At 53.1% G+C, this 20,792-nt stretch overlaps 10 non-coding genes across 10 annotated transcripts; all 10 read right to left on the minus strand.

Moving 5' to 3' along the window:
* Positions 1-4,075: 4,075 nt before the first annotated feature.
* Positions 4,076-4,148, minus strand: TRNAA-AGC (transfer RNA alanine (anticodon AGC)). Its single transcript has one exon. It is a non-coding gene; the product is annotated as a tRNA-Ala (tRNA).
* Positions 4,149-5,282: 1,134 nt separating this feature from the next.
* Positions 5,283-5,372, minus strand: TRNAY-GUA (transfer RNA tyrosine (anticodon GUA)). Its single transcript is given in 2 exon segments — positions 5,283-5,318; positions 5,336-5,372. It is a non-coding gene; the product is annotated as a tRNA-Tyr (tRNA).
* Positions 5,373-8,298: 2,926 nt separating this feature from the next.
* On the minus strand, positions 8,299-8,388 carry TRNAY-GUA (transfer RNA tyrosine (anticodon GUA)). The gene is given in 2 exon segments: positions 8,299-8,334; positions 8,352-8,388. It is a non-coding gene; the product is annotated as a tRNA-Tyr (tRNA).
* A 788-nt stretch (positions 8,389-9,176) lies between these two features.
* On the minus strand, positions 9,177-9,249 carry TRNAA-AGC (transfer RNA alanine (anticodon AGC)). Its single transcript has one exon. It is a non-coding gene; the product is annotated as a tRNA-Ala (tRNA).
* A 1,133-nt stretch (positions 9,250-10,382) lies between these two features.
* On the minus strand, positions 10,383-10,472 carry TRNAY-GUA (transfer RNA tyrosine (anticodon GUA)). The gene is given in 2 exon segments: positions 10,383-10,418; positions 10,436-10,472. It is a non-coding gene; the product is annotated as a tRNA-Tyr (tRNA).
* A 1,994-nt stretch (positions 10,473-12,466) lies between these two features.
* Positions 12,467-12,556, minus strand: TRNAY-GUA (transfer RNA tyrosine (anticodon GUA)). The gene is given in 2 exon segments: positions 12,467-12,502; positions 12,520-12,556. It is a non-coding gene; the product is annotated as a tRNA-Tyr (tRNA).
* Positions 12,557-13,343: 787 nt separating this feature from the next.
* TRNAA-AGC (transfer RNA alanine (anticodon AGC)) lies at positions 13,344-13,416 on the minus strand. The gene has a single exon. It is a non-coding gene; the product is annotated as a tRNA-Ala (tRNA).
* A 1,133-nt stretch (positions 13,417-14,549) lies between these two features.
* On the minus strand, positions 14,550-14,639 carry TRNAY-GUA (transfer RNA tyrosine (anticodon GUA)). The gene is given in 2 exon segments: positions 14,550-14,585; positions 14,603-14,639. It is a non-coding gene; the product is annotated as a tRNA-Tyr (tRNA).
* Positions 14,640-16,632: 1,993 nt separating this feature from the next.
* On the minus strand, positions 16,633-16,722 carry TRNAY-GUA (transfer RNA tyrosine (anticodon GUA)). Its single transcript is given in 2 exon segments — positions 16,633-16,668; positions 16,686-16,722. It is a non-coding gene; the product is annotated as a tRNA-Tyr (tRNA).
* Positions 16,723-18,715: 1,993 nt separating this feature from the next.
* TRNAY-GUA (transfer RNA tyrosine (anticodon GUA)) lies at positions 18,716-18,805 on the minus strand. The gene is given in 2 exon segments: positions 18,716-18,751; positions 18,769-18,805. It is a non-coding gene; the product is annotated as a tRNA-Tyr (tRNA).
* Positions 18,806-20,792: the final 1,987 nt, after the last annotated feature.

The raw sequence follows: 20,792 nt of genomic DNA on the forward strand, positions 1-20,792 counted from the left end.
CAGCTAGCGAGAGATGTTAACAGTAACAAGAAGGACTTCTTCAGGTATGTTGGCAAAAAGAAGAAAGCCAAGGAAAGTGTGGGCCCCTTAATGAATGAGGGAGGCAACCTAGTGACAGAGGATGTGGAAAAAGCTTATGTACTCAACGCTTTTTTTGCCTCTGTCTTCACGAACAGGGTCAGCTCCCAGACTACTGCACTGGGCAGCACAGCATGGGGAGGAGGTGGCCAGCCCTCTGTGGAGAAAGAAGTGGTTCGGGACTATTTAGAAAAGCTGGATGTGCACAAGTCCATGGGGCCGGATGTGCTGCATCCGAGAGTGTTAAAGGAATTGTCGGATGTGATTGCAGAGCCATTGGCCATTATCTTTGAAAACTCATGGCCATCGGGGGAGGTCCCGGATGACTGGAAAAAGGCTAATGTAGTGCCAATCTTTAAAAAAGGGAAGAAGGAGGATCCTGGGAACTACAGGCCAGTCAGCCTCACCTCAGTCCCTGGAAAAATCATGAAGCAGGTCCTCAAGGAATCAATTCTGAAGCACTTAGAGGAGAGGAAAGTGATCAGGAACAGTCAGCATGGATTCACCAAGGGAAAGTCATGCCTGACTAATCTAATTGCCTTCTATGATGAGATAACTGGTTCTGTGGATGAAGGGAAAGCAGTGGATGTGTTATTCCTTGACTTTAGCAAAGCTTTTGACACGGTCTCCCACAGTATTCTTATAAGCAAGTTAAAGAAGTATGGGCTGGATGGATGCACTACAAGGTGGGTAGAAAGTTGGCTAGATTGTCGGGCTCAACAGGTAGTGATCAATGGCTCCATGTCTAGTTGGCAGGCAGTATCTAGGGGAGTGCCCCAAGGGTCGGTCCTCGGGCCAGTTTTGTTCAATATCTTCATAAATGATCTGGAGCATGGTGTGGATTGCACCCTCAGCAAGTTTGCGGATGACACTAAACTGGGAGGAGTGGTAGATACGCTGGAGGGTAGGGATAGGATACAGAGGGACCTAGACAAATTGGAGGATTGGGCCAAAAGAAATCTGATGAGGTTCAACAAGGACAAGTGCAGAGTCCTGCACTTAGGACGGAAGAATCCAATGTACCACTACAGACTAGGGACCGAATGGCTAGGCAGCAGTTCTGCAGAGAAGGACCTAGGGGTTACAGTGGACGAGAAGCTAGATATGAGTCAACAGTGTGCCCTTGTTGCCAAGAAGGCCAATGGCATTTTGGGGTGTATAAGTAGGGGCATTGCCAGCAGATCGAGGGATGTGATCGTTCCCCTCTATTCGACATTGGTGAGGCCTCATCTGGAGTACTGTGTCCAATTTTGGGCCCCACAGTACAAGAAGGATGTGGAGAAATTGGAGAGAGTCCAGCGAAGGGCAACAAAAATGATTAGGGGTCTGGAACACATGAGTTATGAGGAGAGGCTGAGGGAACTGGGATTGTTTAGTCTACAGAAGAGAAGAATGAGGGGGGATTTGATAGCTGCTTTTAACTACCTGAAAGGTGGATCCAAAGAGGATGGATCTAGACTATTCTCAGTGGTAGAAGAGGACAGGACAAGGAGTAATGGTCTCAAGTTGCAGTGGGGGAGGTTTAGGTTGGATATTAGGAAAAACTTTTTCACTAGGAGGGTGGTGAAACACTGGAATGCATTACCTAGGGATGTGGTGGAATCCCCTTCCTTAGAAGTTTTTAAGGTCAGGCTTGACAAAGCCCTGGCTGGGATTATTTAGTTGGGGATTGGTCCTGCTCTGGGTAGGGGGTTGGACTAGATGACCTCCAGAGGTCCCTTCCAACCCTGATATTCTATGATTCGATGAATCACCTCCTAGCATTACAAGCACTGCCATCCCAAGCACAGCAACAAATATTAGTTGCTTTCAGCTTCAAATTGCTGCCTCAAAGAATCCCTGATCTTTATTTATGGCCCCGCGCTGTGCCCCTTTAATAACCCTGGTCTCTGGCTGTTGAAACTCAGCCTCTAGGCACTAAGCCTCTGCGGTCCAGCCCTCAGTGAAGCTTTCACCCTTCCTTTCACAAATATTATGGAGCATACAGCACACGGCTATAACCACAGGAATATAACCATCGGCCATGTCCAACTTCCCATACAGGCATTGCCAGTGGGCTTTTAAATGGCCAAATGCACACTTCATAGTCATTCTGCACTTGCTCAGCCTGTTGTTGAACTGCTCCTTGCTGCTGTCAAGTTGCCCCATGTATGGCTTCATGAGCCACAGCATTAAGAGGTAGGTGGGGTCTCCCAGGATCACATTGGGCATTTCGACTACCCCTACGCTGATCTTCGGGTCTGGGACGAAAGTCCCTGCTTGCAGCTTCTTGAATAGGCCAGTGTTACGAAAGATGCATGAGTCATGCACTTTTCCAGACCAGCCTGTATTAATTTCTGTGAAATGCCCATGGTGATCCACAAGCACCTGGAGAACCATTGAGAAATACCCCTTCTGATTAGTGTACTCAGTGGCTAGGTGGTTTGGTGCCAGAATTGGAATGTACGTGCCATTGATCGCCCCTCCGCAGTTAGGGAAGCCCATTTGTGCAAAGGCATCCACAATGTCACACACGTTGCCCAGAGTCACAGCCTTCCAGAGCAGGATGCAATTAATGGCCCTGCACACTTCCATCAACACGAGTCCAAAGGTCGACTTTCCCACTCCGAACTGGTTAGTGACCGACCGGTAGCAGTCTGGAGTAGCCAGCTTCCACAGTGCAATTGCCATGCGCTTCTCCAGTGACAGGGCAGCTCTCATTTTTGTGTCTTTGCACCGCAGAGCTGGGGCGAGCTCATCACACAGTCCCATGATTGTGGCTTTTCTCATGTGAAAGTTCAACAGCCACTGCTTGTCATCCCAGACGTGCAGCACGATGTGATCCCAGCACTCAGTGCTTGTTTCCCAAGCCCAAAAGCGGCATTCCACCATGGTCAGCACCTCCATGAATGCCACAAGCAATCTCACGTCGTAGCTACTCCACGTGGCAAGATCCATGTCGGACACCTCTTTCGTTTGTAGTTTAAGGAATAACTCCACTGCCATTCATGAGGTGTTGGTCAGTGTGAACAGTATACTGGTCAACAGCTTGGGATCCATTCCTGCAGCCCGAAAGAGACAGGGCAGGGCGTGCAGTACACAAACCGTTGAAATATGTTGCCAAATGCAAACGGAAGCACAGGGATTGCTGGGATGAGAAACAATGTATCACGGAGCATTGGAACAGGACCCGGGATGCCCCTTGACCCCTTCCGCCTTCCCACAAGTCTTAACGGCAAAAGAGAAAGAGGTGTTCTGTGGGGTAGCTTCCCAGAGTGCACCGCTCCGAACAGTGCCACAAGTGCCACAAGTCTGAACATGCTATTGCACAGGCAGCTGTCAGTGTGAACACACAACAGCGGTTTTCCTTCGGTGCTGTCTGAGCGGCACTGTAATTGTCGGTGCTGTAACTCTGAAAGTGTAGACATGCCCTTAGAAGCATACTAGGAAACTTCTAAGGAAGGACGAAGGTCACTATCCTCAAAGTCCTATTATTAAAGTCCTATTATCCTCAAATTCCTATTATTCTCCCTAACGTCCCAATCCAGACTAATTGCATCTGTGTGGTGGGCATTCCCCAGGTGAAAAAACGGTAGTAATTGTTACCAAGTGAATAATCCTAACTAGTCATACAAAAATGATACATAAATAGAATGGATAATACTATTCAGAATGTCATAACCTTTCCAGTGATACCTCACATGTCCCATCTTGCATAAAACGTATCTCAGTTATGCCATATTCAGATCAAGCGCATAACTGTATTAATATTATGGAGCGTAGAGGAACATACAGGATGCTATTTTCCCAAAGGCCGGATCAGGCTGAGACTGAAGGACAAGGGACTCTCAGATACCGCTTCGGCTGCCTGAGGACAAAAGGCTTGCCGCAAAGCCCAGAGTGGACCGGAACGCTCCTTTCTGCGCAGACGTCAAGGGTGTATGTGGGTGCAAGCAGGTGGGAATGAAAAAAAGAGAGCGACGGGAGGGAAAGAGCAGCTGCACCAACAGCAGCAGCTTGGAGAATGCGGGTATCGATCCCGCTACCTCTCACATGCTAAGCGAGCGCTCTACCATTTGAGCTAATTCCCCCTCTACCTCCAAGGTGCCCCACCCCCTCCACCACCAGCTATCAACTCCGCGCAAACCCCCTCCAGAGAGCTCTTCACCCCGCAAAACAAATTACCTTTACGCTTGCCCAGCACCTTGGAAAGGACCTCCACTCAGCAAGGACACGTGAACATAGCAAACAACGCTGCTTCCCTTTCTTGCCTTTAAACAAAATACACCTGTCCAGAGACCATCAGAGAAAGTCACACACGCCCGTGCCTTGCACACCCACACATACCTAACGCCTCCCTTCATGACAACAAGAAGAGCAAAAACTGCCAAGTAAAGGGGACGAGTTGCCTCCCTGCCCGCCTATTCCGTGCACAGGCCAAGGACAGCAAAGCTTCAGATAATCTACGGATAGCCCGGCAGCTCCTTGACAGAAATTCCGCCAGATCGCGCTTCTAGCAATTCTCCGCCAGAAGCCTTTTACACACTCTCTGCAATCACGGTTGCCCCAGAAGAAATCCCAGCTCTACAAATGTGATGGACCAAAGCCCCAAAAGGAAAGAAATGGAACCGCGCCCTCACACTCCTCCATAAAATGACCTTTATGACGCAGAGGAACCATGGACAAAGGGAGAGCAAAGCATGGAAACGCACACGTTGCTACAACCATGAGCAGAATAGCCCGCCGTCAGCAGCGCACACGATCGGTTGAGCCTGAAGGACAAGGGACTCTCAGCGACTAAAGGGCCTTTTCTTTTCACCCTACGTTCCCCTCCTCCCTGCCACCAGAAACTAAGTCCCCCCGGCACCTCTGCCCCACACAAAAAACACCGAGGACAGCTTGGGGACATAGCTTCGGCCAGTCCATTTTATGAGAGAGGCGCCCCGCTACCAGGGTGACAAATGGCACTTCCGAAGCCTGACATCGATAGCTCCATGTCTACGCTGTGAGTGCGGGAGGGCGAAGAAAAAGGAACTCTGCCTATGAAGGCGTAAACCGTGGCCTAGATCCTTGGAAACAGGTGTGGTAGAGGAAAGTAGTGGCAAGTGGTGCTTTCAATGCAGCAGATTTCCATCAGCCTGTCTCGCACGAATGGAGTAAAACAGGGCAATGGGCAGAGTGGGAGCGCTAAAGAAGAGCGTGTAACAAAGGAAACAAAAGCCAGTTCCTTCGAGCCGGAGTTGAACCAGCGACCTAAGGATTCCCAGGAGAATTAAACCTACAGTCCTCCGCTCTACCAGCTGAGCTATCGAAGGAAGACAGGAACAAAGAGCCCACAGTGACTCAAGGTGTCAGGCTGTCATAAATATAAAGGGAAGGGTAAACCCCTTTGAAATCCCTCCTGGCCAAGGGAAAGCTCCTCTCACCTGTAAAGGGTTAAGAAGCTAAAGGTAACCTCGCTGGCACCTGACCAAAATGACCAATGAGGAGACAAGATACTTTCAAAAGCTGGGAGGAGGGAGAGAAACAAAGGGTCTGTGTCTGTCTGTATGCTGCTCTTGCCAGGGACAGAACAGGAATGGAGTCTTAGAACTTTTAGTAAGTAATCTAGCTAGGTATGTGTTAGATTATGATTTCTTTAAATGGCTGAGAAAAGCATTGTGCTGAATAGAATAACTATTTCTGTCTGTGTATCTTTTTTGTAACTTAAGCTTTTGCCTAGAGGGGTTCTCTATGTTTTTGAATCTAATTACCCTGTAAGATATCTACCATCCTGATTTTACAGGGGGGATTTCTTTATTTCTATTTACTTCTATTTTTTATTAAAAGTCTTCTTGTAAAAAACTGAATGCTTTTTCATTGTTCTCAGATCCAAGGGTTTGGGTCTGTGGTCACCTATGCAAATTGGTGAGGCTTTTTATCCAACATTTCCCAGGAAAGGGGGGGTGCAAGTGTTGGGAGGATTGTTCATTGTTCTTCAGATCCAAGGCTCTGGGTCTGTAGTCACCTAGTCAAATTGGTGAGGCTTTTTACCAAACCTTGTCCAGGAAGTGGGGTGCAAGGTTTTGGGAAGTATTTTGGGGGGAAAGACGCGTCCAAACAGCTCTTCCCCAGTAACCAGTATTAGTTTGGTGGGGGTAGCGGCCAGTCCAAAGATAACGGGTGTAATATTTTGTACCTTGGGGAAGTTTTGACCTAAGCTGGTAAAGATAAGCTTAGGAGGTTTTTCATGCAGGTCCCCACATCTGTACACTAGAGTTCAGAGCGGGGGAGGAACCTTAACGCAGGCAGAAGTGCCACTGGCACTAACGGCTAATTATAGGCTTGCCCGTGCCCAGCCCTTGAAAGGAAGAAGCCACACACACCTATCCCTTCATCCTCACGGCTGCCCCGGTTGCTGGGTAGCCGCCTAGTCTACCCTCAATTCACCCAACGGGAAGCCCGCACACATATACCGCTCAAAGGCTCCCTAACAGGCACGGCACGAAGACAACGCCGCAAGGGAAGAACGGAACGCCGGGGGCGCGACGCTAGCCCTGCCTGCTAGCCGGGACGCCGCCTCCTCCCGCTGACCCACAAGCACGCGCAGCACACCGCTGGGACCCCAGCCCTGATTCCCACCCAGAATAGGGACGCTGGTGCAAGGGAAAACCCCTCCGACGCCGGAGCTTCCTGCCTGGCTCAAAAGGGGCCTTTGAAAACACAACTTTTTCTCAGCCCATTTCCCTTCCCCTTCGTCAATAATTGACACATTCCCACTCCCACCCTTTCACACCCGACTCGGCCTCCCACGCCTCCCTCAGGAAAAACAAACACAAAGAGACTCCCAAAAGAAAAGAACTCAGACACACACGCTCCTGAAAGAGAAGCTGCCCCTTTGGCTGCCTGAGGACAAAAGGCTTGCCGCAAAGCCCAGAGTGGACCGGAACGCTCCTTTCTGCGCAGACGTCAAGGGTGTAAGTGGGTGCAAGCGGGTGGGGATGAAAAAAAGAGAGCGATGGGAGGGAAAGAGCAGCTGCACCAACAGCAGCAGCTTGGAGAATGCGGGTATCGATCCCACTACCTCTCACATGCTAAGCGAGCGCTCTACCATTTCAGCTAATTCCCCCTCTACCTCCAAGGTGCCCCACCCCCTCCACCACCAGCTGTCAACTCCGCACAAACCCCCTCCAGAGAGCTCTTCACCCCGCAAAACAAATTACCTTTACGCTTGCCCAGCACCTTGGAAAGGACCTCCACTCAGCAAGGACACGTGACATAGCAAACAACGCTGCTTCCCTTTCTTGCCTTTAAACAAAATACACCTGTCCAGAGACCATCAGAGAAAGTCACACACGCCCGTGCCGTGCACACCCACACATACCTAACGCCTCCCTTCATGACAACAAGAAGAGCAAAAACTGCCAAGTAAAGGGGACGAGTTGCCTCCCTGCCCGCCTATTCCGTGCACAGGCCAAGGACAGCAAAGCTTCAGATAATCTACGGATAGCCCGGCAGCTCCTTGACAGAAATTCCGCCAGATCGCGCTTCTAGCAATTCTCCGCCAGAAGCCTTTTACACACTCTCTGCAATCACGGTTGCCCCAGAAGAAATCCCAGCTCTACAAATGTGATGGACCAAAGCCCCAAAAGGAAAGAAATGGAACCGCGCCCTCACACTCCTCCATAAAATGACCTTTATGACGCAGAGGAACCATGGACAAAGGGAGAGCAAAGCATGGAAACGCACACGTTGCTACAACCATGAGCAGAATAGCCCGCCGTCAGCAGCGCACACGATCGGTTGAGCCTGAAGGACAAGGGACTCTCAGCGACTAAAGGGCCTTTTCTTTTCCCCCTACGTTCCCCTCCTCCCTGCCACCAGAAACTAAGTCCCCCCGGCACCTCTGCCCCACGCAAAAAACACCGAGGACAGCTTGGGGACATAGCTTCGGCCAGTCCATTTTATGAGAGAGGCGCCCCGCTACCAGGGTGACAAATGGCACTTCCGAAGCCTGACATCGATAGCTCCATGTCTACGCTGTGAGTGCGGGAGGGCGAAGAAAAAGGAACTCTGCCTATGAAGGCGTAAACCGTGGCCTAGATCCTTGGAAGCAGGTGTGGTAGAGGAAAGTAGTGGCAAGTGGTGCTTTCAATGCAGCAGATTTCCATCGGCCTGTCTCGCACGAATGGAGTAAAACAGGGCAATGGGCAGAGTGGGAGCGCTAAAGAAGAGCGTGTAACAAAGGAAACAAAAGCCAGTTCCTTCGAGCCGGAGTTGAACCAGCGACCTAAGGATTCCCAGGAGAATTAAACCTACAGTCCTCCGCTCTACCAGCTGAGCTATCGAAGGAAGACAGGAACAAAGAGCCCACAGTGACTCAAGGTGTCAGGCAGAAGTGCCACTGGCACTAACGGCTAATTATAGGCTTGCCCGTGCCCAGCCCTTGAAAGGAAGAAGCCACACACACCTATCCCTTCATCCTCACGGCTGCCCCGGTTGCTGGGTAGCCGCCTAGTCTACCCTCAATTCACCCAACGGGAAGCCCGCACACATATACCGCTCAAAGGCTCCCTAACAGGCACGGCACGAAGACAACGCCGCAAGGGAAGAACGGAACGCCGGGGGCGCGACGCTAGCCCTGCCTGCTAGCCGGGACGCCGCCTCCTCCCGCTGACCCACAAGCACGCGCAGCACACCGCTGGGACCCTAGCCCTGATTCCCACCCAGAATAGGGACGCTGGTGCAAGGGAAAACCCCTCCGACGCCGGAGCTTCCTGCCTGGCTCAAAAGGGGCCTTTGAAAACACAACTTTTTCTCAGCCCATTTCCCTTCCCCTTCGTCAATAATTGACACATTCCCACTCCCACCCTTTCACACCCGACTCGGCCTCCCACGCCTCCCTCAGGAAAAACAAACACAAAGAGACTCCCAAAAGAAAAGAACTCAGACACACACGCTCCTGAAAGAGAAGCTGCCCCTTTGGCTGCCTGAGGACAAAAGGCTTGCCGCAAAGCCCAGAGTGGACCGGAACGCTCCTTTCTGCGCAGACGTCAAGGGTGTAAGTGGGTGCAAGCGGGTGGGGATGAAAAAAAGAGAGCGATGGGAGGGAAAGAGCAGCTGCACCAACAGCAGCAGCTTGGAGAATGCGGGTATCGATCCCGCTACCTCTCACATGCTAAGCGAGCGCTCTACCATTTGAGCTAATTCCCCCTCTACCTCCAAGGTGCCCCATCCCCTCCACCACCAGCTGTCAACTCCGCGCAAACCCCCTCCAGAGAGCTCTTCACCCCGCAAAACAAATTACCTTTACGCTTGCCCAGCACCTTGGAAAGGACCTCCACTCAGCAAGGACACGTGACATAGCAAACAACGCTGCTTCCCTTTCTTGCCTTTAAACAAAATACACCTGTCCAGAGACCATCAGAGAAAGTCACACACGCCCGTGCCTTGCACACCCACACATACCTAACGCCTCCCTTCATGACAACAAGAAGAGCAAAAACTGCCAAGTAAAGGGGACGAGTTGCCTCCCTGCCCGCCTATTCCGTGCACAGGCCAAGGACAGCAAAGCTTCAGATAATCTACGGATAGCCCGGCAGCTCCTTGACAGAAATTCCGCCAGATCGCGCTTCTAGCAATTCTCCGCCAGAAGCCTTTTACACACTCTCTGCAATCACGGTTGCCCCAGAAGAAATCCCAGCTCTACAAATGTGATGGACCAAAGCCCCAAAAGGAAAGAAATGGAACCGCGCCCTCACACTCCTTCATAAAATGACCTTTATGACGCAGAGGAACCATGGACAAAGGGAGAGCAAAGCATGGAAACGCACACGTTGCTACAACCATGAGCAGAATAGCCCGCCGTCAGCAGCGCACACGATCGGTTGAGCCTGAAGGACAAGGGACTCTCAGCGACTAAAGGGCCTTTTCTTTTCCCCCTACGTTCCCCTCCTCCCTGCCACCAGAAACTAAGTCCCCCCGGCACCTCTGCTCCACGCAAAAAACACCGAGGACAGCTTGGGGACATAGCTTCGGCCAGTCCATTTTATGAGAGAGGCGCCCCGCTACCAGGGTGACAAATGGCACTTCCGAAGCCTGACATCGATAGCTCCATGTCTACGCTGTGAGTGCGGGAGGGCGAAGAAAAAGGAACTCTGCCTATGAAGGCGTAAACCGTGGCCTAGATCCTTGGAAGCAGGTGTGGTAGAGGAAAGTAGTGGCAAGTGGTGCTTTCAATGCAGCAGATTTCCATCGGCCTGTCTCGCACGAATGGAGTAAAACAGGGCAATGGGCAGAGTGGGAGCGCTAAAGAAGAGCGTGTAACAAAGGAAACAAAAGCCAGTTCCTTCGAGCCGGAGTTGAACCAGCGACCTAAGGATTCCCAGGAGTATTAAACCTACAGTCCTCCGCTCTACCAGCTGAGCTATCGAAGGAAGACAGGAACAAAGAGCCCACAGTGACTCAAGGTGTCAGGCAGAAGTGCCACTGGCACTAACGGCTAATTATAGGCTTGCCCGTGCCCAGCCCTTGAAAGGAAGAAGCCACACACACCTATCCCTTCATCCTCACGGCTGCCCCGGTTGCTGGGTAGCCACCTAGTCTACCCTCAATTCACCCAACGGGAAGCCCGCACACATATACCGCTCAAAGGCTCCCTAACAGGCACGGCACGAAGACAACGCCGCAAGGGAAGAACGGAACGCCGGGGGCGCGACGCTAGCCCTGCCTGCTAGCCGGGACGCCGCCTCCTCCCGCTGACCCACAAGCACGCGCAGCACACCGCTGGGACCCCAGCCCTGATTCCCACCCAGAATAGGGACGCTGGTGCAAGGGAAAACCCCTCCGACGCCGGAGCTTCCTGCCTGGCTCAAAAGGGGCCTTTGAAAACACAACTTTTTCTCAGCCCATTTCCCTTCCCCTTCGTCAATAATTGACACATTCCCACTCCCACCCTTTCACACCCGACTCGGCCTCCCACGCCTCCCTCAGGAAAAACAAACACAAAGAGACTCCCAAAAGAAAAGAACTCAGACACACACGCTCCTGAAAGAGAAGCTGCCCCTTTGGCTGCCTGAGGACAAAAGGCTTGCCGCAAAGCCCAGAGTGGACCGGAACGCTCCTTTCTGCGCAGACGTCAAGGGTGTAAGTGGGTGCAAGCGGGTGGGGATGAAAAAAAGAGAGCGATGGGAGGGAAAGAGCAGCTGCACCAACAGCAGCAGCTTGGAGAATGCGGGTATCGATCCCGCTACCGCTCACATGCTAAGCGAGCGCTCTACCATTTGAGCTAATTCCCCCTCTACCTCCAAGGTGCCCCACCCCCTCCACCACCAGCTGTCAACTCCGCACAAACCCCCTCCAGAGAGCTCTTCACCCCGCAAAACAAATTACCTTTACGCTTGCCCAGCACCTTGGAAAGGACCTCCACTCAGCAAGGACACGTGACATAGCAAACAACGCTGCTTCCCTTTCTTGCCTTTAAACAAAATACACCTGTCCAGAGACCATCAGAGAAAGTCACACACGCCCGTGCCGTGCACACCCACACATACCTAACGCCTCCCTTCATGACAACAAGAAGAGCAAAAACTGCCAAGTAAAGGGGACGAGTTGCCTCCCTGCCCGCCTATTCCGTGCACAGGCCAAGGACAGCAAAGCTTCAGATAATCTACGGATAGCCCGGCAGCTCCTTGACAGAAATTCCGCCAGATCGCGCTTCTAGCAATTCTCCGCCAGAAGCCTTTTACACACTCTCTGCAATCACGGTTGCCCCAGAAGAAATCCCAGCTCTACAAATGTGATGGACCAAAACCCCAAAAGGAAAGAAATGGAACCGCGCCCTCACACTCCTTCATAAAATGACCTTTATGACGCAGAGGAACCATGGACAAAGGGAGAGCAAAGCATGGAAACGCACACGTTGCTACAACCATGAGCAGAATAGCCCGCCGTCAGCAGCGCACACGATCGGTTGAGCCTGAAGGACAAGGGACTCTCAGCGACTAAAGGGCCTTTTCTTTTCCCCCTACGTTCCCCTCCTCCCTGCCACCAGAAACTAAGTCCCCCCGGCACCTCTGCCCCACGCAAAAAACACCGAGGACAGCTTGGGGACATAGCTTCGGCCAGTCCATTTTATGAGAGAGGCGCCCCGCTACCAGGGTGACAAATGGCACTCCCGAAGCCTGACATCGATAGCTCCATGTCTACGCTGTGAGTGCGGGAGGGCGAAGAAAAAGGAACTCTGCCTATGAAGGCGTAAACCGTGGCCTAGATCCTTGGAAGCAGGTGTGGTAGAGGAAAGTAGTGGCAAGTGGTGCTTTCAATGCAGCAGATTTCCATCGGCCTGTCTCGCACGAATGGAGTAAAACAGGGCAATGGGCAGAGTGGGAGCGCTAAAGAAGAGCGTGTAACAAAGGAAACAAAAGCCAGTTCCTTCGAGCCGGAGTTGAACCAGCGACCTAAGGATTCCCAGGAGAATTAAACCTACAGTCCTCCGCTCTACCAGCTGAGCTATCGAAGGAAGACAGGAACAAAGAGCCCACAGTGACTCAAGGCGTCAGGCAGAAGTGCCACTGGCACTAACGGCTAATTATAGGCTTGCCCGTGCCCAGCCCTTGAAAGGAAGAAGCCACACACACCTATCCCTTCATCCTCACGGCTCCCCGGTTGCTGGGTAGCCGCCTAGTCTACCCTCAATTCACCCAACGGGAAGCCCGCACACATATACCGCTCAAAGGCTCCCTAACAGGCACGGCACGAAGACAACGCCGCAAGGGAAGAACGGAACGCCGGGGGCGCGACGCTAGCCCTGCCTGCTAGCCGGGACGCCGCCTCCTCCCGCTGACCCACAAGCACGCGCAGCACACCGCTGGGACCCCAGCCCTGATTCCCACCCAGAATAGGGACGCTGGTGCAAGGGAAAACCCCTCCGACGCCGGAGCTTCCTGCCTGGCTCAAAAGGGGCCTTTGAAAACACAACGTTTTCTCAGCCCATTTCCCTTCCCCTTCGTCAATAATTGACACATTCCCACTCCCACCCTTTCACACCCGACTCGGCCTCCCACGCCTCCCTCAGGAAAAACAAACACAAAGAGACTCCCAAAAGAAAAGAACTCAGACACACACGCTCCTGAAAGAGAAGCTGCCCCTTTGGCTGCCTGAGGACAAAAGGCTTGCCGCAAAGCCCAGAGTGGACCGGAACGCTCCTTTCTGCGCAGACGTCAAGGGTGTAAGTGGGTGCAAGCGGGTGGGGATGAAAAAAAGAGAGCGATGGGAGGGAAAGAGCAGCTGCACCAACAGCAGCAGCTTGGAGAATGCGGGTATCGATCCCGCTACCTCTCACATGCTAAGCGAGCGCTCTACCATTTGAGCTAATTCCCCCTCTACCTCCAAGGTGCCCCACCCCCTCCACCACCAGCTGTCAACTCCGCACAAACCCCCTCCAGAGAGCTCTTCACCCCGCAAAACAAATTACCTTTACGCTTGCCCAGCACCTTGGAAAGGACCTCCACTCAGCAAGGACACGTGACATAGCAAACAACGCTGCTTCCCTTTCTTGCCTTTAAACAAAATACACCTGTCCAGAGACCATCAGAGAAAGTCACACACGCCCGTGCCGTGCACACCCACACATACCTAACGCCTCCCTTCATGACAACAAGAAGAGCAAAAACTGCCAAGTAAAGGGGACGAGTTGCCTCCCTGCCCGCCTATTCCGTGCACAGGCCAAGGACAGCAAAGCTTCAGATAATCTACGGATAGCCCGGCAGCTCCTTGACAGAAATTCCGCCAGATCGCGCTTCTAGCAATTCTCCGCCAGAAGCCTTTTACACACTCTCTGCAATCACGGTTGCCCCAGAAGAAATCCCAGCTCTACAAATGTGATGGACCAAAACCCCAAAAGGAAAGAAATGGAACCGCGCCCTCACACTCCTTCATAAAATGACCTTTATGACGCAGAGGAACCATGGACAAAGGGAGAGCAAAGCATGGAAACGCACACGTTGCTACAACCATGAGCAGAATAGCCCGCCGTCAGCAGCGCACACGATCGGTTGAGCCTGAAGGACAAGGGACTCTCAGCGACTAAAGGGCCTTTTCTTTTCCCCCTACGTTCCCCTCCTCCCTGCCACCAGAAACTAAGTCCCCCCGGCACCTCTGCCCCACGCAAAAAACACCGAGGACAGCTTGGGGACATAGCTTCGGCCAGTCCATTTTATGAGAGAGGCGCCCCGCTACCAGGGTGACAAATGGCACTCCCGAAGCCTGACATCGATAGCTCCATGTCTACGCGGTGAGTGCGGGAGGGCGAAGAAAAAGGAACTCTGCCTATGAAGGCGTAAACCGTGGCCTAGATCCTTGGAAGCAGGTGTGGTAGAGGAAAGTAGTGGCAAGTGGTGCTTTCAATGCAGCAGATTTCCATCGGCCTGTCTCGCACGAATGGAGTAAAACAGGGCAATGGGCAGAGTGGGAGCGCTAAAGAAGAGCGTGTAACAAAGGAAACAAAAGCCAGTTCCTTCGAGCCGGAGTTGAACCAGCGACCTAAGGATTCCCAGGAGAATTAAACCTACAGTCCTCCGCTCTACCAGCTGAGCTATCGAAGGAAGACAGGAACAAAGAGCCCACAGTGACTCAAGGTGTCAGGCAGAAGTGCCACTGGCACTAACGGCTAATTATAGGCTTGCCCGTGCCCAGCCCTTGAAAGGAAGAAGCCACACACACCTATCCCTTCATCCTCACGGCTCCCCGGTTGCTGGGTAGCCGCCTAGTCTACCCTCAATTCACCCAACGGGAAGCCCGCACACATATACCGCTCAAAGGCTCCCTAACAGGCACGGCACGAAGACAACGCCGCAAGGGAAGAACGGAACGCCGGGGGCGCGACGCTAGCCCTACCTGCTAGCCGGGACGCCGCCTCCTCCCGCTGACCCACAAGCACGCGCAGCACACCGCTGGGACCCCAGCCCTGATTCCCACCCAGAATAGGGACGCTGGTGCAAGGGAAAACCCCTCCGACGCCGGAGCTTCCTGCCTGGCTCAAAAGGGGCCTTTGAAAACACAACTTTTTCTCAGCCCATTTCCCTTCCCCTTCGTCAATAATTGACACATTCCCACTCCCACCCTTTCACACCCGACTCGGCCTCCCACGCCTCCCTCAGGAAAAACAAACACAAAGAGACTCCCAAAAGAAAAGAACTCAGACACACACGCTCCTGAAAGAGAAGCTGCCCCTTTGGCTGCCTGAGGACAAAAGGCTTGCCGCAAAGCCCAGAGTGGACCGGAACGCTCCTTTCTGCGCAGATGTCAAGGGTGTAAGTGGGTGCAAGCGGGTGGGGATGAAAAAAAGAGAGCGATGGGAGGGAAAGAGCAGCTGCACCAACAGCAGCAGCTTGGAGAATGCGGGTATCGATCCCACTACCTCTCACATGCTAAGCGAGCGCTCTACCATTTGAGCTAATTCCCCCTCTACCTCCAAGGTGCCCCACCCCCTCCACCACCAGCTGTCAACTCCGCGCAAACCCCCTCCAGAGAGCTCTTCACCCCGCAAAACAAATTACCTTTACGCTTGCCCAGCACCTTGGAAAGGACCTCCACTCAGCAAGGACACGTGACATAGCAAACAACGCTGCTTCCCTTTCTTGCCTTTAAACAAAATACACCTGTCCAGAGACCATCAGAGAAAGTCACACACGCCCGTGCCTTGCACACCCACACATACCTAACGCCTCCCTTCATGACAACAAGAAGAGCAAAAACTGCCAAGTAAAGGGGACGAGTTGCCTCCCTGCCCGCCTATTCCGTGCACAGGCCAAGGACAGCAAAGCTTCAGATAATCTACGGATAGCCCGGCAGCTCCTTGACAGAAATTCCGCCAGATCGCGCTTCTAGCAATTCTCCGCCAGAAGCCTTTTACACACTCTCTGCAATCACGGTTGCCCCAGAAGAAATCCCAGCTCTACAAATGTGATGGACCAAAGCCCCAAAAGGAAAGAAATGGAACCGCGCCCTCACACTCCTCCATAAAATGACCTTTATGACGCAGAGGAACCATGGACAAAGGGAGAGCAAAGCATGGAAACGCACACGTTGCTACAACCATGAGCAGAATAGCCCGCCGTCAGCAGCGCACACGATCGGTTGAGCCTGAAGGACAAGGGACTCTCAGCGACTAAAGGGCCTTTTCTTTTCCCCCTACGTTCCCCTCCTCCCTGCCACCAGAAACTAAGTCCCCCCGGCACCTCTGCCCCACGCAAAAAACACCGAGGACAGCTTGGGGACATAGCTTCGGCCAGTCCATTTTATGAGAGAGGCGCCCCGCTACCAGGGTGACAAATGGCACTCCCGAAGCCTGACATCGATAGCTCCATGTCTACGCTGTGAGTGCGGGAGGGCGAAGAAAAAGGAACTCTGCCTATGAAGGCGTAAACCGTGGCCTAGATCCTTGGAAGCAGGTGTGGTAGAGGAAAGTAGTGGCAAGTGGTGCTTTCAATGCAGCAGATTTCCATCGGCCTGTCTCGCACGAATGGAGTAAAACAGGGCAATGGGCAGAGTGGGAGCGCTAAAGAAGAGCGTGTAACAAAGGAAACAAAAGCCAGTTCCTTCGAGCCGGAGTTGAACCAGCGACCTAAGGATTCCCAGGAGAATTAAACCTACAGTCCTCCGCTCTACCAGCTGAGCTATCGAAGGAAGACAGGAACAAAGAGCCCACAGTGACTCAAGGCGTCAGGCAGAAGTGCCACTGGCACTAACGGCTAATTATAGGCTTGCCCGTGCCCAGCCCTTGAAAGGAAGAAGCCACACACACCTATCCCTTCATCCTCACGGCTCCCCGGTTGCTGGGTAGCCGCCTAGTCTACCCTCAATTCACCCAACGGGAAGCCCGCACACATATACCGCTCAAAGGCTCCCTAACAGGCACGGCACGAAGACAATGCCGCAAGGGAAGAACGGAACGCCGGGGGCGCGACGCTAGCCCTGCCTGCTAGCCGGGACGCCGCCTCCTCCCGCTGACCCACAAGCACGCGCAGCACACCGCTGGGACCCCAGCCCTGATTCCCACCCAGAATAGGGACGCTGGTGCAAGGGAAAACCCCTCCGACGCCGGAGCTTCCTGCCTGGCTCAAAAGGGGCCTTTGAAAACACAACGTTTTCTCAGCCCATTTCCCTTCCCCTTCGTCAATAATTGACACATTCCCACTCCCACCCTTTCACACCCGACTCGGCCTCCCACGCCTCCCTCAGGAAAAACAAACACAAAGAGACTCCCAAAAGAAAAGAACTCAGACACACACGCTCCTGAAAGAGAAGCTGCCCCTTTGGCTGCCTGAGGACAAAAGGCTTGCCGCAAAGCCCAGAGTGGACCGGAACGCTCCTTTCTGCGCAGACGTCAAGGGTGTAAGTGGGTGCAAGCGGGTGGGGATGAAAAAAAGAGAGCGATGGGAGGGAAAGAGCAGCTGCACCAACAGCAGCAGCTTGGAGAATGCGGGTATCGATCCTGCTACCTCTCACATGCTAAGCGAGCGCTCTACCATTTGAGCTAATTCCCCCTCTACCTCCAAGGTGCCCCACCCCCTCCACCACCAGCTGTCAACTCCGCACAAACCCCCTCCAGAGAGCTCTTCACCCCGCAAAACAAATTACCTTTACGCTTGCCCAGCACCTTGGAAAGGACCTCCACTCAGCAAGGACACGTGACATAGCAAACAACGCTGCTTCCCTTTCTTGCCTTTAAACAAAATACACCTGTCCAGAGACCATCAGAGAAAGTCACACACGCCCGTGCCGTGCACACCCACACATACCTAACGCCTCCCTTCATGACAACAAGAAGAGCAAAAACTGCCAAGTAAAGGGGACGAGTTGCCTCCCTGCCCGCCTATTCCGTGCACAGGCCAAGGACAGCAAAGCTTCAGATAATCTACGGATAGCCCGGCAGCTCCTTGACAGAAATTCCGCCAGATCGCGCTTCTAGCAATTCTCCGCCAGAAGCCTTTTACACACTCTCTGCAATCACGGTTGCCCCAGAAGAAATCCCAGCTCTACAAATGTGATGGACCAAAACCCCAAAAGGAAAGAAATGGAACCGCGCCCTCACACTCCTTCATAAAATGACCTTTATGACGCAGAGGAACCATGGACAAAGGGAGAGCAAAGCATGGAAACGCACACGTTGCTACAACCATGAGCAGAATAGCCCGCCGTCAGCAGCGCACACGATCAGTTGAGCCTGAAGGACAAGGGACTCTCAGCGACTAAAGGGCCTTTTCTTTTCCCCCTACGTTCCCCTCCTCCCTGCCACCAGAAACTAAGTCCCCCCGGCACCTCTGCCCCACGCAAAAAACACCGAGGACAGCTTGGGGACATAGCTTCGGCCAGTCCATTTTATGAGAGAGGCGCCCCGCTACCAGGGTGACAAATGGCACTCCCGAAGCCTGACATCGATAGCTCCATGTCTACGCGGTGAGTGCGGGAGGGCGAAGAAAAAGGAACTCTGCCTATGAAGGCGTAAACCGTGGCCTAGATCCTTGGAAGCAGGTGTGGTAGAGGAAAGTAGTGGCAAGTGGTGCTTTCAATGCAGCAGATTTCCATCGGCCTGTCTCGCACGAATGGAGTAAAACAGGGCAATGGGCAGAGTGGGAGCGCTAAAGAAGAGCGTGTAACAAAGGAAACAAAAGCCAGTTCCTTCGAGCCGGAGTTGAACCAGCGACCTAAGGATTCCCAGGAGAATTAAACCTACAGTCCTCCGCTCTACCAGCTGAGCTATCGAAGGAAGACAGGAACAAAGAGCCCACAGTGACTCAAGGTGTCAGGCAGAAGTGCCACTGGCACTAACGGCTAATTATAGGCTTGCCCGTGCCCAGCCCTTGAAAGGAAGAAGCCACACACACCTATCCCTTCATCCTCACGGCTCCCCGGTTGCTGGGTAGCCGCCTAGTCTACCCTCAATTCACCCAACGGGAAGCCCGCACACATATACCGCTCAAAGGCTCCCTAACAGGCACGGCACGAAGACAACGCCGCAAGGGAAGAACGGAACGCCGGGGGCGCGACGCTAGCCCTACCTGCTAGCCGGGACGCCGCCTCCTCCCGCTGACCCACAAGCACGCGCAGCACACCGCTGGGACCCCAGCCCTGATTCCCACCCAGAATAGGGACGCTGGTGCAAGGGAAAACCCCTCCGACGCCGGAGCTTCCTGCCTGGCTCAAAAGGGGCCTTTGAAAACACAACTTTTTCTCAGCCCATTTCCCTTCCCCTTCGTCAATAATTGACACATTCCCACTCCCACCCTTTCACACCCGACTCGGCCTCCCACGCCTCCCTCAGGAAAAACAAACACAAAGAGACTCCCAAAAGAAAAGAACTCAGACACACACGCTCCTGAAAGAGAAGCTGCCCCTTTGGCTGCCTGAGGACAAAAGGCTTGCCGCAAAGCCCAGAGTGGACCGGAACGCTCCTTTCTGCGCAGATGTCAAGGGTGTAAGTGGGTGCAAGCGGGTGGGGATGAAAAAAAGAGAGCGATGGGAGGGAAAGAGCAGCTGCACCAACAGCAGCAGCTTGGAGAATGCGGGTATCGATCCCACTACCTCTCACATGCTAAGCGAGCGCTCTACCATTTGAGCTAATTCCCCCTCTACCTCCAAGGTGCCCCACCCCCTCCACCACCAGCTGTCAACTCCACGCAAACCCCCTCCAGAGAGCTCTTCACCCCGCAAAACAAATTACCTTTACGCTTGCCCAGCACCTTGGAAAGGACCTCCACTCAGCAAGGACACGTGACATAGCAAACAACGCTGCTTCCCTTTCTTGCCTTTAAACAAAATACACCTGTACAGAGACCATCAGAGAAAGTCACACACGCCCGTGCCTTGCACACCCACACATACCTAACGCCTCCCTTCATGACAACAAGAAGAGCAAAAACTGCCAAGTAAAGGGGACGAGTTGCCTCCCTGCCCGCCTATTCCGTGCACAGGCCAAGGACAGCAAAGCTTCAGATAATCTACGGATAGCCCGGCAGCTCCTTGACAGAAATTCCGCCAGATCGCGCTTCTAGCAATTCTCCGCCAGAAGCCTTTTACACACTCTCTGCAATCACGGTTGCCCCAGAAGAAATCCCAGCTCTACAAATGTGATGGACCAAAGCCCCAAAAGGAAAGAAATGGAACCGCGCCCTCACACTCCTCCATAAAATGACCTTTATGACGCAGAGGAACCATGGACAAAGGGAGAGCAAAGCATGGAAACGCACACGTTGCTACAACCATGAGCAGAATAGCCCGCCGTCAGCAGCGCACACGATCGGTTGAGCCTGAAGGACAAGGGACTCTCAGCGACTAAAGGGCCTTTTCTTTTCACCCTACGTTCCCCTCCTCCCTGCCACCAGAAACTAAGTCCCCCCGGCACCTCTGCCCCACGCAAAAAACACCGAGGACAGCTTGGGGACATAGCTTCGGCCAGTCCATTTTATGAGAGAGGCGCCCCGCTACCAGGGTGACAAATGGCACTCCCGAAGCCTGACATCGATAGCTCCATGTCTACGCGGTGAGTGCGGGAGGGCGAAGAAAAAGGAACTCTGCCTATGAAGGCGTAAACCGTGGCCTAGATCCTTGGAAGCAGGTGTGGTAGAGGAAAGTAGTGGCAAGTGGTGCTTTCAATGCAGCAGATTTCCATTGGCCTGTCTCGCACGAATGGAGTAAAACAGGGCAATGGGCAGAGTGGGAGCGCTAAAGAAAAGCGTGTAACAAAGGAAACAAAA

The sequence above is a fragment of the Caretta caretta genome, chromosome 2 (assembly GCF_965140235.1).
Source record: "Caretta caretta isolate rCarCar2 chromosome 2, rCarCar1.hap1, whole genome shotgun sequence".
Classification (NCBI taxonomy): domain Eukaryota; kingdom Metazoa; phylum Chordata; order Testudines; family Cheloniidae; genus Caretta; species Caretta caretta.